General features: G+C 43.4%; 1 protein-coding gene across 3 annotated transcripts in view; it reads left to right on the top strand.

Annotated features, from left to right (window-relative positions):
- Positions 1-245: 245 nt before the first annotated feature.
- The window catches only part of PLEKHG1 (pleckstrin homology and RhoGEF domain containing G1), a 362,060-nt gene continuing 346,694 nt past the window's right edge, over positions 246-15,611 (top strand). The window contains exon 1 of one of the 3 annotated variants that reach the window (XM_069769145.1): positions 246-494. The gene's annotated coding sequence lies outside the window, so the exon portion shown is untranslated. The remainder of the gene's footprint in view (positions 495-15,611) is intronic. The other 2 variants (XM_069769146.1, XM_069769142.1) reach the window with 2 other exon arrangements.

The raw sequence follows: 15,611 nt of genomic DNA, 5'->3' as shown, positions 1-15,611 counted from the left end.
CCACTATAAAAAAGACACAAGAAAAAAAACATGTTCATTTCATCTGTATTAAGCAGAACGGCTTGAAAACAGTGTTTGACTCCTCAAGGACTGGAGAAATAATTTGACTGCTTTGAATTGGCAGTTCTCCAGAGACATATCCTACAGCCTCAACCCTTTGGCTGGGGAGTGGAAGGGAAGGAAAAGGAGGGGTAGGTTTCTTGTGTGGATCAGCTGCTGCGGCAGGGGAGGGAAGGGCTGGCTTTAGAGGAGGGACAGGAGTCAGTACAGAGGCTGCATGGTACTGTATGCTGGGTGTTTGGACAGTGCTGAAATCATAAGTCTGCTGTGTATGGGCTGCATGTGCTGAGATTACTCCACTGAGGATATCAACAGGCTCTTTAAATCCAACTGATGGCAGAGATACATCCTGGTGCACAGAAGTTTGTCTAATTCTTCTACTTTGAAATTGGGGCTTCTCTGGATTATATGGATAAAGAGTTGGACATAAAAAGGTAAATCTGTTTTCTTTAAACGCAGATATCTGATTAACATAAGTGTCACCGGCCCTAATTGATCATCGTTCGGGAAGAGACATACGTGGGAGATTTTTGGGTCTGGCTGAATGGACAGGTTCTGTCTTGCTCCACTGCAGTCTGTGTATTCTGCCACTACTGCAGCTGGAAACTAAAGGGTTCTTTGGCACTAACAGGAAATCCTCAGCCTATTTACAGGCAAATCATAGGGAGTACAATAATTTCGATACGCTTTACCACTGCATTTTCTGTAGCAAAGACCGAGCTCTATACGTAAAGAAACACCGATCACGCCTAGTTTCTTTGGCGGCGAGCAAAGATGAAATATGACTGAAGGTTACAGAATTTCAGAATTTAAAACAACGTCTTATGACTCCCTGATGTAGAATTTTGGAATTTGCCATTTCCAGTTTCACAACTGTATTGCTCGGGCATTGCGATAAGTTTGTGAATTAAGATAATGCAGCAGGTTTCAACTGCAGTCCTATGTAAAATCATAGTGTATATATCACATTGTTGTATAACACATTGTAAGTCAGTGCAAGATAAATTCTGTCCTGCTACATCTGAGAAACTTAGCTCTGCTGTAAATGACACTGATGACCCCAGTACTAATCATATACTTGGTACTTTGTCTGTGTCATGCCAGGTGTAAGAACGCATTCAGATGGCAGTTTTTCAGGTACAAGTTTTCACAGATAGAACAGATTGATAGACGCTTGAGAAACCTGCATCATTTTATTTTCCATAGGAGAAAAACTGATGAAACTCTGATCAAACTTAGATGGTAAAAATGATCCCAGTCCAAACTCTGATGAAAATCTTATCAAAAACTGATGAACCTTGGACCATTTTTTTTGCATCTGAGAAAGTTCAGTGTCGTCTGAATTAGCCCTAAATGTGGGTTTTAGAAGGGCTTTAAATCTATGACGAAGCACAACCTCGCTCTGACCATTGAGCTATACAGAAGTTGAGTTTTTCTTCCTGTATTGATAACAGCCTGAAACTAGACCAATTAGACTAGGTTATCTTGTTGGCTTGCAGTAACCCTGAGTCATGTAATCCAAAGCTCCTCGAAAGGCTTAAAAGACAAGTAATGACTGCAATTGCCCAGCGAAGATTAGGACTTACTTTATTTTTATTGTCTGTGCTGCTTGTGTGTGAAAGGCGGCTTCAATGTGTCAAAGATATGAGCTAAATCAGCCTGGATTCACGGTGCACCATGAAGTCCTTTCAATGAACCATTATCCATTATCTATTTCATCCCAGTGAATATATTAGCAGCCTTTTCTTTATCGTTTAATAGCAGGAAATGTCTGCTGTCATGTGGGGATTGCATTGTTGTACTTACCGATCGCAGAAGCAGTCACTTTATAATTTCAGTATTCAGGGTAGAAAATAGAAATTCACGCTCATGCATACACGATTACGTCATGTACTCAAAATATTGTACCTACAGTACACTTTTCAAGAGTCATGGGGTTATGGTTAAAGAGAATGTCCACTACTTTATCATTGATGACCTATCCTTAGTAGTGATGAGCGAATATACTCATTACTCGAGATTTCCCGAGCACGCTCGGGTGTCCTCCGAGTATTTGTAAGTGCTCGGAGATTTAGTTTTCATCGCTGCAGCTGAATTATTTACAGCTACTACCCAGGCTGAGTACATGTGGGGGTTACCTGGTTGCTAGGGAATCCCCACATGTAATCAAGCTGGCTAACAGTTGTAAATCATTCAGCTGTGGCGATGAAAACTAAATCTCCGAGCACTTACAAATACTCGGAGGACACCCGAGCATGCTCGGGAGATCTCGAGTAACGAGTATATTCGCTCATCACTAATCCTTAGCATAGGTCATCAATGTATGTTCAGTCGGGGTGCGACACCCAGTACCTTCGTCGATCAGTTGTTCTCGATTGCTGAGCTGCTCAGTCTACTGATAGTGGCCACGGCAGGGTACTGCACATCCAATTATTCAAATCAATAGAAGGCAGATGTGCAGTGCCCTGCCACGGCTACTATCAGAAGACTGATCACCTCAGCACATGAAAAGCTCCGGCCGGCAGTCACAGTCGCCAACACCAAGAGCTGCAGGAGTGCCAGGTGTTGGACCCTGACCGATCAGACACTGATGACGTATCCCAAGAATAGGTCATCAATGATAAAGTAGCAGACAACCCCTTTAAAGAGAACCATTGTTTTAATCTTGTTTATTAGTCTATGGATCAATAGTAGATGTGAAAGTAAGAGTTGTATTATATTTTCTTAGACAAGTCTGTTTCTTCCTCCACTGGAACTCATAATTTATTATCCAATTTCTCATTTCTAAGATAAAATATGTCTTCAATGAATACAGACTTCCCATTAATGAGCTAGAAAATGACAGTTGGTGCTCATAAATTTCTATGGAACTTGCAGGAGAATGTTTGAACCTGTCTCTAGCTCCTCCTCCTCTCTCTGTAGAATTTTAAAAGAATCAACTGTCATCTCCTGTCTTAGTGAGAAAGTATGTCTTCACTGAATATGGATTTTACCCATGAACTAAGAATGAAAATCAATCCATGAGGAGAAAGAACCAGATTTCTCTGAAAAGATATATTACAAAGTTGCTTGTACTACTGATTTCTGAAATAAAAATTAAGACATCGATTACTCTTTAAAGCCATCTATAATCATACTTACTAATATTCATTAAGTTATCATTTGGTTTCAAGTGCCAATCTCAGGATGTTATATAAGAACGGAATATGTCAAAAATTGTTATATAGAGGAACATGTATAGAAATGGTAGTATTGCATGGCAGGTATTCCTGTAATCTGTGGTTGGGCTGGATCATTATTATTGGCCCTCCACTGGCTACTATTGGGAATGGGACCTATCTATGACATATGTATGCCCCATGATGTTTGTGATCTGCATAGACGGGCATTCTTGCTACTGTGGCTGGTGAATGGTGGTCCCAATTAATGACCCATGCCATGCATCTCTTCACAATAAGATAGCCTGAATCCAAACCAATCCATTTACTTGTATGAATCTGGTAAACTTTATAGTATTAGGTCGGCGTCACACTAGGCGTAGGGAAATACGGTCCATATTTTACAGGCGTAATACGCAGAAATGATCCCAAAACAGTGATCCGTATGTCATCCATAGGCAGGGTGTGACTGCATATTTTGCGCATGTAAACCTCCGTATGTAATCTGTATGGCATCCGCACAGCAAGATTTTCTCGCCGGCTTGCAAAACGGACATAGAATGGATTCATGGTCTCACATATTCGTGAAAACATATATATAGTCTATATATATCTACTATTTAATTGTCTAAGGGTCACTTCCGTCTGTCTGTCTGTCTTTCTATCTGTCTGTCTGTCACGGATATTCATTGGTCGCGGCCTCTGTCTGTCATGGAAATCCAAGTCGCTGATTGGTCATGGCAAAACGCCCACGACCAATCAGCGACGGGCACAGTCCGGTGGCAAAATAGCCGCTCCTTCCTCCCCGCAGTCCATACTCCCCTCCAGGGCCGGACTGGCCATTGGGAAATTCTGGCAAATGCCAGAAGGGCCTGTCTGGCTGTGGGCTGCCTTGTCTGCTACATTGTTAACAGAATCGATGTTCTCAGGACACCTATACTGTTAACAGTTGTGATGAAGCACAAGGTCACTGACTCCGTCACTTACCCCAGCATGCCATGGGTATCATTTGAAATATTGGTCTTGTAGTAAATCTTTCTTTCCTCCATCCAGGGTAATATTAGTAATATATCCCATCTGGTTCTTGGGGACGGGGACAACTTGGGCCTGTGTGGTTTCAAATGCCAGGGCTGAATTTCAGCCCCAGTCCGTACCTGCTCCCCTCCAGTCAGTCCTCACACAGGGTTAATGGCAGCGTTAATAAACCGCATTATGCCGCAGTGTAACGCACTCCATTAATGCAGCTATTAACCCTTTGTGACCAACTTTTTACTATTGATGCTGCGTATGCAGCATCAATAATAAAATGATCTAATGTTAAAAATAATAATAATGAAAAAAAAGGTTATTCTCACCCTCCGACGTGGCGTGCTGTCCTCGGCAGTGCAAGCGGCAGGTTCCAGTGCCAAGTATGCTATGCGAGAAGGACCTTCCATGACGTCACGGCTCCTCCAGCACTTCCTCAAAGCCCGGAGGCCTCGACAGCTCCATTGCTGCAATGCGGTGGCCTCCGGGAAAATGGCCGCTGGGGGCGGCGCATGCTCAGATTCAGATCTCGTCCCGATTTTCTGACGCCGGCCTTAAAGGGGGTCTTCCACACCCAAAATGCATTTTAAATTGAGTATACAGTGTTGTAGGAGACTTAACCCCTATAACATACTAACAATGTACCTGTTACTTAGGTGCTTTTGGTGCCCCCTTGGTGTGGCCGAGAGTTTGGTGCACTGTTACGTCTCCTCATTTGCATGCTGAGGCCCTTCCCCTGCTTCTGATTGACATTGCTCACTTCCCTGCCTTCTTCCTTCATATGCCACTTGCTATACTAATACGCTCGGCATCAAAAGAATGCAGACAGGGAGGACCCGAGTAGCCACACTCGTCGGCAGCATTGAGATGCTCTGAGAAGCTATCACTGTCGATCAGAAGAGGGAGAAAAGCCACAATATGTGAATGAGGAGCCATAATGGTGCACCAAACTCTTGGCCACGCCAAGGGGGCACAAAGGCCTCTTCAATAACAGGTAGAGAGCTTGTACGATTGTTCTAGGGCTAAGTCCTCTACAGTACTGTAAAGCTCATTAAAATTAATTTTGGAGGTGACGGACTCATTTTAAAGTACTCATTGTTCTCTGTTATCCAGTATACTTTTGGTATCACAGTAAGGCCGTGGTCACACTTGCAAGAAACTCACACGAGTCTTGCACCTCAATACCCATCACTGACGCTGTCAGTTGAGAACATAGTGTGTGGCTGCATGTATTTGTATGCAGCTGAACGCTCCAGTCTGAGTGCCGGTGGCAGTGCTGGCTACTGAGGTGCGAGACTCGTGCGAGTTTCTCGCAAGTGTGACCCCGGCCTAAGGTCAAAAGCTTATTATAGACATAAGATAGAAATAGGGCAGTATGGCTGATTGTGGCTGGGCGCCTGTTTCTCAGACATTGTTTGGCCATACTATTTAATTTCACGCCTGCATGACTGAAAGCCGGCGGCTCCAGGGAGAAAAAAAGTTAATTTTCTCTCTGGTGCCGGACTTCAGTATGGCGGCCAGGCACCTTCATAACACTATTAACCAGGTTAAGAGCGTTGTCTGACCTGACAGATTCCCTTTAACATTTCCACCTCAAAGGAAAGCTTAAATAAAGAGCTCAGCAGTCTAAAAAACATATTTACAGGGTTTCAATGCTTATGGTTACAATCTCTTAACATGAGGATGCTGCATCTCAAGGACTATATAACAGTTCCCAGAGTGCGCCTTAAGGCTAAATTCACACTTGCTGTTTTTGCTGAGTTTTTTTCTGCAGCAAAACCTGCACTCTTGGCAGAAAAGAAGCAGCATCAAAATCACATTTTTGGTGCAGTTTTTGGTGTGTCTTTTGCTGCGTTTTTCAGGATCCCAAAGTTCAGCTTTGCTTCCATAGTAGGACCATGAACACAGGTCACCAATACAAGACATATGTTCATGAAAAAAATACACAAATGTAACAACTGGGGAAGGTGAATTGGTCTGGAATAATTTACCTAAGACACTGGCAGTGCATTGAGTTTGTGGGACACTGTTTAACTTTCATACTTTGGTCAGCCATTAAATTGCTCATGAATTGTTCAATCTCACACCTTGGTCAGCCACAGGCATTGTTTAATCTCACACCTTTGTGATTTTTTATGAATCACTAATTTAATCAAACTGTACTAATTCAAACTGCCATCTCAGGTGAGAAAGACAAGATGGTAAACCTGGAAAAAATTTGAAAATAAATGGGTTTCATATATTGCTGTACTTGCTTCTTTCTTGCCTTCAATGAGTGAAAAGCGCTTAAAAAAACACTGAAAAAAGTGACATGCTCTATGTCCATAAAACATGCAAAGCACAAAATACTGTTGACAAAAAAAACAATGTGTGTGCATGAGATTTCTGAAATCTCATAGGCTTTGCTAGTATTGTAAAAAAAAGCTGAAAATTAGCATAAATAAGCATCAAAAATTAACAAAAATGCCTAGTGTGAACTTAGCCTAAGACTTTTATTCACTATCTTCTTCACAGCTCCCATATGTTCTCCAGCTGATGCTCTTAGTGAAGCCACATCATATTATTCCTGCCATTTCTCTAGCTTTGTCTGATCATCCCATTCATCTCTAAGAGTGAGGTTCATAGCACAGGCTTTAAGCATCTGGCTTACTCTCAATGACATCTCTGCTTTTTAGGGTATAACACTTCAGAAGATATCTTAATGGCATCAGGTCAGAAGCCTACCTCTCCCACCTGCTAGGCCTTGGCTCCACACTCAGTGGGCATTACCCTTGGCATCAGCCTCTCTTCCATCTGCTAGGCCTTTGATTTTCTAGAGACAACTTTCCGCTACAGATCATCACACCTCTGCACCACATTCTGGATTCTTACTCTACTTTTCCATACTTACCAACTTGGTGTTGCCCAATCTCACCCAGAAATGCTTCAAACTGATTAGGGCTACCCATGTTCAAGCAGGACTTGGTTTCACATTTGCGGATGAGGGCTTTGCGGAGGGTTGCGTAGTTCATCTGTTAAGCCACACCCTCTTCCTTCAGCTCAGCCTGCATTGGTATGCGTCCTGCGTATCCTATCTTTAATATTGGGTATGCAGGCCATGTGGATGTATGCGGATGCCTTGACTCTGAGCTGACCTGCATCAAACGCAACATGTTAGGATTTTGTTGCGGTCAGCGCAGCTTCAAAACGAGGCATGCAGTGGCATCTGCACTCATCCGCATGGCCTGCGTACCCAGTGTTAAAGATAGGGTACGCAGGACGCATGCAGACGTAGACGGAGCTGAAGGAAGAGGCGCAGCAGTGGGTGGGGCTTCACGGAGGAAGAAGGCATTTGTCCGCAGCCCTGCCAAACACTAGTATGAAACACTATCTGTAAAAGCAGGACCTTTCTGGCAAATTCAAGACTGTTGGCAAATATTGGATCAAAATATCCTGCATCTACAGATCTTATCGCAGCTGATAATTCAGGAATTTATCGATCAGTAGGAGTTTGTCTGCATAACAATTTACCTGATGTCCAATACAAATGGAGCAAAATACTTTTTTTTTTTCTCTGGAGTGCAGGAGTTGTCTGATTTAAGGCTACTTTCACACTAGCATTGTTTTCAATACGTCGCAATGCGTCGTTTAGGGGAAAAAATGCATCCTGCAAAGTTGTTTGCAGGATGCGTTTTTGCCCCATAGAGTAACATTACCGACACATTCCGACGTATTGACACACGTCTCAAACCGTCGTGCGACGGTTGCGCCGTGTTTTGGCGGACCGCCGGGAGCAAAAAACGTTAAATGTAACGTTTTTTGCTGCCGAAGGACCGCTTTTTCCGACCGCGCATGCGCGGCCGGAACTCCGCCCCCACCTCCCCGCACCTCACAATGGGGCAGCGGATGCGCCGGAGAAATGCATCCGCTGCCTCTGTTGTGCAGCGCATCAAACGCTAGCGTCGGAATCTCGGCCCGATGCATTGCGACGGGCCGAATCCGATGCTAGTGTGAAAGTAGCCTTAGAAAAAAAACATATTCAAATATTTTATTAGTTACTTATTTATGAATCTACTAATTTATGCAAAATCTATTACAATCTTCTTCCCTGAGGCACCCAAAATTCTGTTCTTGAGAAGGATCCCGAATCTGAGAATGAAGGGCTTGTAGACCTGAAGCATCACTGCGGCCCCCTAACTGTGTTTCTCTGCACAGCAGCTGTATAGGGAATTATAGCTGACAACATTCATTTACATGGAGACATGCTGCAGCTGGTGGTTAGGACCCCCCTGTGCAGAGATAAAACCATGGAGGGCAAGCAATGCTGCAGCTCCTTTATTCTCAGAATTGGTGTTTGTCCCCGAGGTCACATCTTCAATGATCATTAAGTGCGGCATATCCCAGTGAAATACCATTACATTCTAAGATATGAATACCTCTTTAACCTAAATAAATGTATCCACCTAGTTGAAGTCAAAACATCCTCAACAATGTTTAGAGGTCCCACAGGACTCAGAGGAGGAACTATTGTTCTGACCAAAGTTTAAAAAGAGAATTTCTTTTTATGTATTGTTTGATAGGCTTTTTTATATCTTTTTCCGGTTTGTTGAGTAATAATCACAAATTTACTTCAATGCAATACATCTGTCATGTAAAAAAGAACAATAATAGATTTCAGTTCTACCAGAACAGCATAATAAAACATTTTTGCTTCAATTTATTGCATTAATTGAATAGGAAATAAATATGTGGCTGTGTGTTGAATCCAGTCTAGGCAAATCCTGTTTAATGTAAAGGGACACTCTGGACATAATTGTGTTATGTTTAGTGTCTGACCTAAGGGCGTGGTATATGATATATAGATAATATCCCTTTAGCATTTTTTCATTCTCTATGTCATGCTGCACCCCCTGAACATACCACTAGGCATAATAATGCAGAATTGGTTTTGTCTGGAATCCAGGTGCCGATATGGTACAGTAAGCTTCAGTATGTGTATGAGAGAGGATTATGCTGTGGATGTATGTATCTCACAGAGGATTGCCCACAAGGGATACGACTGTAGACAGCATTCAGAATTAGGCTGGCCATATATACAGTGGGGCAAAAAAGTATTTAGTCAGTCAGCAATAGTGCAAGTTCCACCACTTAAAAAGATGAGAGGCGTCTGTAATTTACATCATAGGTAGACCTCAACTATGGGAGACAAACTGAGAAAAAAAAATCCAGAAAATCACATTGTCTGTTTTTTTAACATTTTATTTGCATATTATGGTGGAAAATAAGTATTTGGTCAGAAACAAAATTTCATCTCAATACTTTGTAATATATCCTTTGTTGGCAATGACAGAGGTCAAACGTTTTCTGTAAGTCTTCACAAGGTTGCCACACTCTGTTGTTGGTATGTTGGCCCATTCCTCCATACAGCTCTCCTCTAGAGCAGTGATGTTTTTGGCTTTTTGCTTGGCAACACGGACTTTCAACTCCCTCCAAAGGTTTTCTATAGGGTTGAGATCTGGAGACTGGCTAGGCCACTCCAGGACCTTGAAATGCTTCTTACGAAGCCACTCCTTCATTGCCCTGGCGGTGTGCTTTGGATCATTGTCATGTTGAAAGACCCAGCCACGTTTCATCTTCAATGCCCTTGCTGATGGAAGGAGGTTTGCACTCAAAATCTCACGATACATGGCCCCATTCATTCTTTCATGTACCCGGATCAGTCGTCCTGGCCCCTTTGCAGAGAAACAGCCCCAAAGCATGATGTTTCCACCACCATGCTTTACAGTAGGTATGGTGTTTGATGGATGCAACTCAGTATTCTTTTTCCTCCAAACACGACAAGTTGTGTTTCTACCAAACAGTTCCAGTTTGGTTTCATCAGACCATAGGACATTCTCCCAAAACTCCTCTGGATCATCCAAATGCTCTCTAGCAAACTTAAGACGGGCCCGGACATGTACTGGCTTAAGCAGTGGGACACGTCTGGCACTGCAGGATCTGAGTCCATGGTGGCGTAGTGTGTTACTTATGGTAGGCCTTGTTACATTGGTCCCAGCTCTCTGCAGTTCATTCACTAGGTCCCCCCGCGTGGTTCTGGGATTTTTGCTCACCGTTCTTGTGATCATTCTGACCCCACGGGGTGGGATTTTGCGTGGAGCCCCAGATCGAGGGAGATTATCAGTGGTCTTGTATGTCTTCCATTTTCTAATTATTGCTCCCACTGTTGATTTCTTCACTCCAAGCTGGTTGGCTATTGCAGATTCAGTCTTCCCAGCCTGGCGCAGGGCTACAATTTTGTTTCTGGTGTCCTTTGACAGCTCTTTGGTCTTCACCATAGTGGAGTTTGGAGTCAGACTGTTTGAGGGTGTGCACAGGTGTCTTTTTATATTGATAACAAGTTTAAACAGGTGCCATTACTACAGGTAATGAGTGGAGGAAAGAGGAGACTCTTAAAGAAGAAGTTACAGGTCTGTGAGAGCCAGAAATCTTGATTGTTTGTTTCTGACCAAATACTTATTTTCCACCATAATATGCAAATAAAATGTTAAAAAAACAGACAATGTGATTTTCTGGATTTTTTTTCTCAGTTTGTCTCCCATAGTTGAGGTCTACCTATGATGTAAATTACAGACGCCTCTCATCTTTTTAAGTGGTGAAACTTGCACTATTGCTGACTGACTAAATACTTTTTTGCCCCACTGTATTAGACTAGATGGTGGCCCGATTCTAACGCGTCAGGTATGCATGTCCATGTAGTATATTGTACAGCCACGAAGTATATTGCCCATCGACATAGTATATTGCCCAGCCACGTAGTATATTGGCCAGTCACGTAGTATATTGCTCAGCCACGTAGTATATTGCCCAGTCACGTAGTATATTGCACAGCCACGTAGTTTATTGCCCAGTCACGTAGTATATTGCCCAGCCACGTAGTATATTGGCTATTTACGTAGTATATTGCCCAGCCACGTAGTATACAGCACAGAGCCACGTAGTATATTGCCCAGCCATGTAGTATATGGCACAGCGACGTAGTATATTGCCCAGCCTTGTAGTATACAGCACAGAGCCACATAGGATATTGCACAGTGACGTACTCTATTCCCGAGCAACGTATGTCACAGGTTCAAAAAATACAAAATAAACATACTCACCTCACGATCCGAGGGCCCCTTGTAGTGGAACATACTCACCATTCTCGTCGCTGCTCCTCTGCGTCCTGTCTCTCCGCCTGCTGGGGTCCTGTGCAGATGGGCGCGCGGCTGCCGCCATCTTGCGTTCCCAGGATGCTTCGCGAAATTACCCATATGACTTAGCGGTCTCGCGAGACCACTAGGTCTTATGGGTAATTTTGCAAAGCATCGGTGGCAAAGGAAGATGGCGGCTGGCGGCAGCGGCTCAGCGGACAACGGAGGAGGAGCAGTTTTTTTGCACTATTTGTAACGTTACTTTCTTTTACTATTGATGCCGCATAGGCAGTATCAATAGTAAAAGGTTGGGGACACACAGGGTTAATAGTGGCGGTAATGGAATGCGTTACCGCCAGCATTAACCCTGTGTTAGCGGTGACCGGAAGGGGAGTATGGAGCGTGTGGGGAGCGGAGCGCCGGGGACACAGCGCGAGGAGCGGAGCACCGGGGACACAGTGCGGGGAGTGGAGCGCCGGGGACACTGACTACTGGGAGCGGAGTGCCGGGGACACAGGGCGGGGAGCGGAGCGCCGAGGACACAGTGCGGGGAGCGGGCGCCGGCCACTGACTGCGGGGAGGGAAGCGCTGGGGACTGACTGCGGAGCGCCAGGGACAGTGACTGCGGGGAGCGGGCGCCGGCCACTGACTGCGGGGAGTATGGAGCGGCCATTTTCTTCCGGACTGTGCCCGTCGCTGATTGGTCGTGGCTGTTTTGCGGCGTACAATCAGCGACTTGGATTTCCATGATAGACAGAGGCCAGGACCAATGAATATCCGTGACAGAAGGACAGACAGACAGATGGAAGTACCCCTTAGACAATTATGTATATAGATAACTTGATAAAAGATTCCAGCTTTCCTGAACCAGCCATATACATGCAAGCCTGGCCTGGCTGAGTGTGTGTATCTTCTTAGGAAGCGCAGAGAATTCTGCTATTAGATTCCTAGAACATGGATTGAGCAGTTGCTAATTGCTCATCCCTCATCTCCCCAGAAGGAAGATGCAGCCACGGAGATTAAAGAAACCCCCCGAAGCACTAAGCAGAGGGGGACATGACTTTGAGAGGCGTGGGCCTTTAACACCTGCAGTTTTGTTTGTATAGCTTTGAAGACTTTTATTAACAATAATGTTGCTTTATGAGGATGGAGCACAGTATGTCTGTGCCTGGTGTGTTTCTGTGAGGAGGGTGGGGCTTAAAAAGAAGGAGGTAACTCTCTGTCTATCTCTCTCCCTCTTTCTCTCACCGGAAAACTGGAGGAAACATCACCCACTCTTTCACCCTGTTATTATCACTATCCTACAATGCTTTATTTAACCATTACTTGTATAATGATGAATGCTTTATTGTATTTGTTTAATTAGCCATTTTATATTCTGCACCAGGTCCAATTTTTTTCATGGCTATAAAGAGTTAACATTAGAATCAACCTTCCATGCCCAAGGGAAGGGCAATCTTTCAGCCATGGTTCCCTAGAGGTTTCCTCCACAAGGGTTTTTCCTCTCCTGAGTGTTGTAGGATGACTGTTTGTGAGTCAGAGGTTTACCAAGTTTAGACCCCTTAATGCTTTTGCAGGGGCATCTATTTTATAAATGTAATGACGTGAAATAGATGTTTAATTTATAAAAAAAAAAATGGCTAAAAGTGTCATATGAGACTTATAATATGCAAATAGCCTCTTCTGAGAAAAAGAGGACTTAAACTTTATAGCGCCACCTGTTGGAAGTAGCGATCCTACAAGTCACAATCAACCATATGAGGCTTGGAATTTATAACACATCACAGCTTTGCAGTTTAGGAGTCAGGTGGAAGTTGCAGACAAGTTAAAGTGGACTCATTTTAACAAATAGAGGATGTAAAACCTCATGATGATGAACAGGATAGGCTTTGGTGGCTAGCCTCGAGGACATTGTAATGGTAATGTCAATCAGGGCAGGCATGGTGGTTAATCACAGAAGTGAGGATAATAAGGTCATTGGTGCTCTGAAAGTTTACTGACACTGCTTGAATGGCAAGCCAGTGTGTGCCGCCCCTTTATGGCTGTGTGTCCTGGTGCTGTATGTCAGACAGCTGGGGGTATCACAGTACTTGTGAATTCCAATGTACTAGCACTTCACCTGACTCCTACTGTGATTGTTTTAATCCTGTGATTTAAATAAAGCTGTGGCCATTTTGACAGCCAAAATAATGTATTTTGTGTAGTTATTCCATTTATTGATATATTTCATAATTTCATAGTTTTATGGGTAAAAAAAGACACAAGTCCTTGGAGCTCAACCTATACACTAACATGTTTAACAAGAGGAGGCAAAAATCTCATGATGCAAATGCCATTTGCCACATATTATGGGAAAAATTCCTTACTGACTGTTTTCTGGGATGTTTCCGTGGTTTCACCTCCTTCCCCTGGGACAGCTGCCCTCTGTTGAGCTCCATGATGGCTTTTACAAGTGTCCTGCTGTGAATCAATGACATAATCTCCCTAGACCTACTTAAGGCCCATTAAGACTCATACCTGTGTCCTGGGATTGAGACTCTAGTCCTATGTTTGCTGTGCTCCACAATCTGTGCTTTTTGTGTTTATGCTAGCATTCATCCCTCCTGGGTTTCACTTTATCTGCCCTGCTGCTCCTGAGATTCCTCGCCGCCCACGTGCATTCCTGCTTGCTACATCAATGCCTGGGGTCCGTGTGCTCACCCAGACCTGAGGCTTGGAGAATCTGCCTAATACCATATCCAGGCTAGATCCCCGGATCAATGTCCCATCCCAGAATCTAATACTCATAACCTGTAATAATATATTTTACAAGAAATGCATCCATACCCTCTTTGTACTTTTTTAGTGAATTAACCATTACAACACATTGTGGTAGAGAAATCCATAGTCTCTCTGCTCTCACAGTAAAGAATCTGCATCTCTGATTATGATTAAACCTTTCCTTCCTCGAGACGTAGAGGATGCCCCCTGTCCCTGTCACTGGCATATGTGTAAAAAGATGACCCCTCATATATTTGTAAATTGTATCGCCCCTAAACCTCCATTTTTCGCCCCTAAGCCTCCATTTTTCCAAACTGAATCACCCCAAGTTTAATAGCCTATCTTGGTATTGCAGTCCACCAGTTCCCTTAAAGGGAACCTGTCACCCCCAAAATCGAAGGTAAGCTAAGCCCACTGGCATCAGGGGCTTATCTACAGTATTCTGGAATGCTGTAGATAAGCCCCCGATGTAACCTGAAAGATGAGAAAAAGAGGTTAGATTATACTCACCTGGGCGAGCGGTCCGATCCGATAGGCTTCGCTGTCCGGTTCGGGGCCTCCATCTTCTTACGATGACATCCTCTTCTTGTCTTCATGCTGCAGCTCCGATGCAGGCATACTTTGTCTGCCCTGTTGAGGGCAGAGCAAAGTACACTGCAGTGCGCAGGTGCCGGGCCTCTCTGACCTTTCCCGGTGCCTGCGCACTGCAGTACTTTGCTCTGCCAGAGGGATGAAATACTTATTTCTCACTGCAAAATGCAAATAAATTTATATAATTTATGCAACGTGATTTTCTGGATTTTATTTTTGATATTCTGTCTCTCAATGTTAAAATTCACCTACCCTTAAAATTATAGACTGTTCATGTCTTTGTCAGTGGGCAAACTTACAAAGTCAGCAAGGGATCAAATAATTATTTCCTTTGCTGTATATATACACACATAAGGCTTTATGTAAGCAGAGCTATCTAATTAGAATATTCATGCAAGGTGCATTGGGTAGGACATTATGAAGTCTTACATGAGTCCATGGGATTTTCATGTTTTCAAGAGGAATGGACAATTCTTTAAGCGGTAAGTGTTTTGATGCCCCTTTATTTTTTAAGCAAAAAGTGGATCTAGCAGAAAAGAGAAGACTAAATTCTTCCTTTTCCCTTTCATTCTAGTTTTGCCTAAAATAACTGCACACCTGAAAATACACTTAAATTTCATTTAAGAGCATAATCACACATTGATTCACTGACTATTCCAATTGGAGTGAAAGTCACACATTGGTTGAGGTGAAGCAGCTGATTTTTGCAATATGATTTTGTGATGCAATATTTGGCATTTTTACGTGTTTCACCTATTAAAACAATTACGGTAGGTTAATTACTGAATTGCAAAATAGCAGCAAATCACAATACAACCAGATGCATTTTTCCCAATGCATTGAACAT

The sequence above is a fragment of the Ranitomeya imitator genome, chromosome 5 (assembly GCF_032444005.1).
Source record: "Ranitomeya imitator isolate aRanImi1 chromosome 5, aRanImi1.pri, whole genome shotgun sequence".
In the NCBI taxonomy this organism is placed as follows: Eukaryota; Metazoa; Chordata; class Amphibia; order Anura; family Dendrobatidae; genus Ranitomeya; species Ranitomeya imitator.
This window is presented reverse-complemented; position numbering and strand designations above follow the sequence as displayed.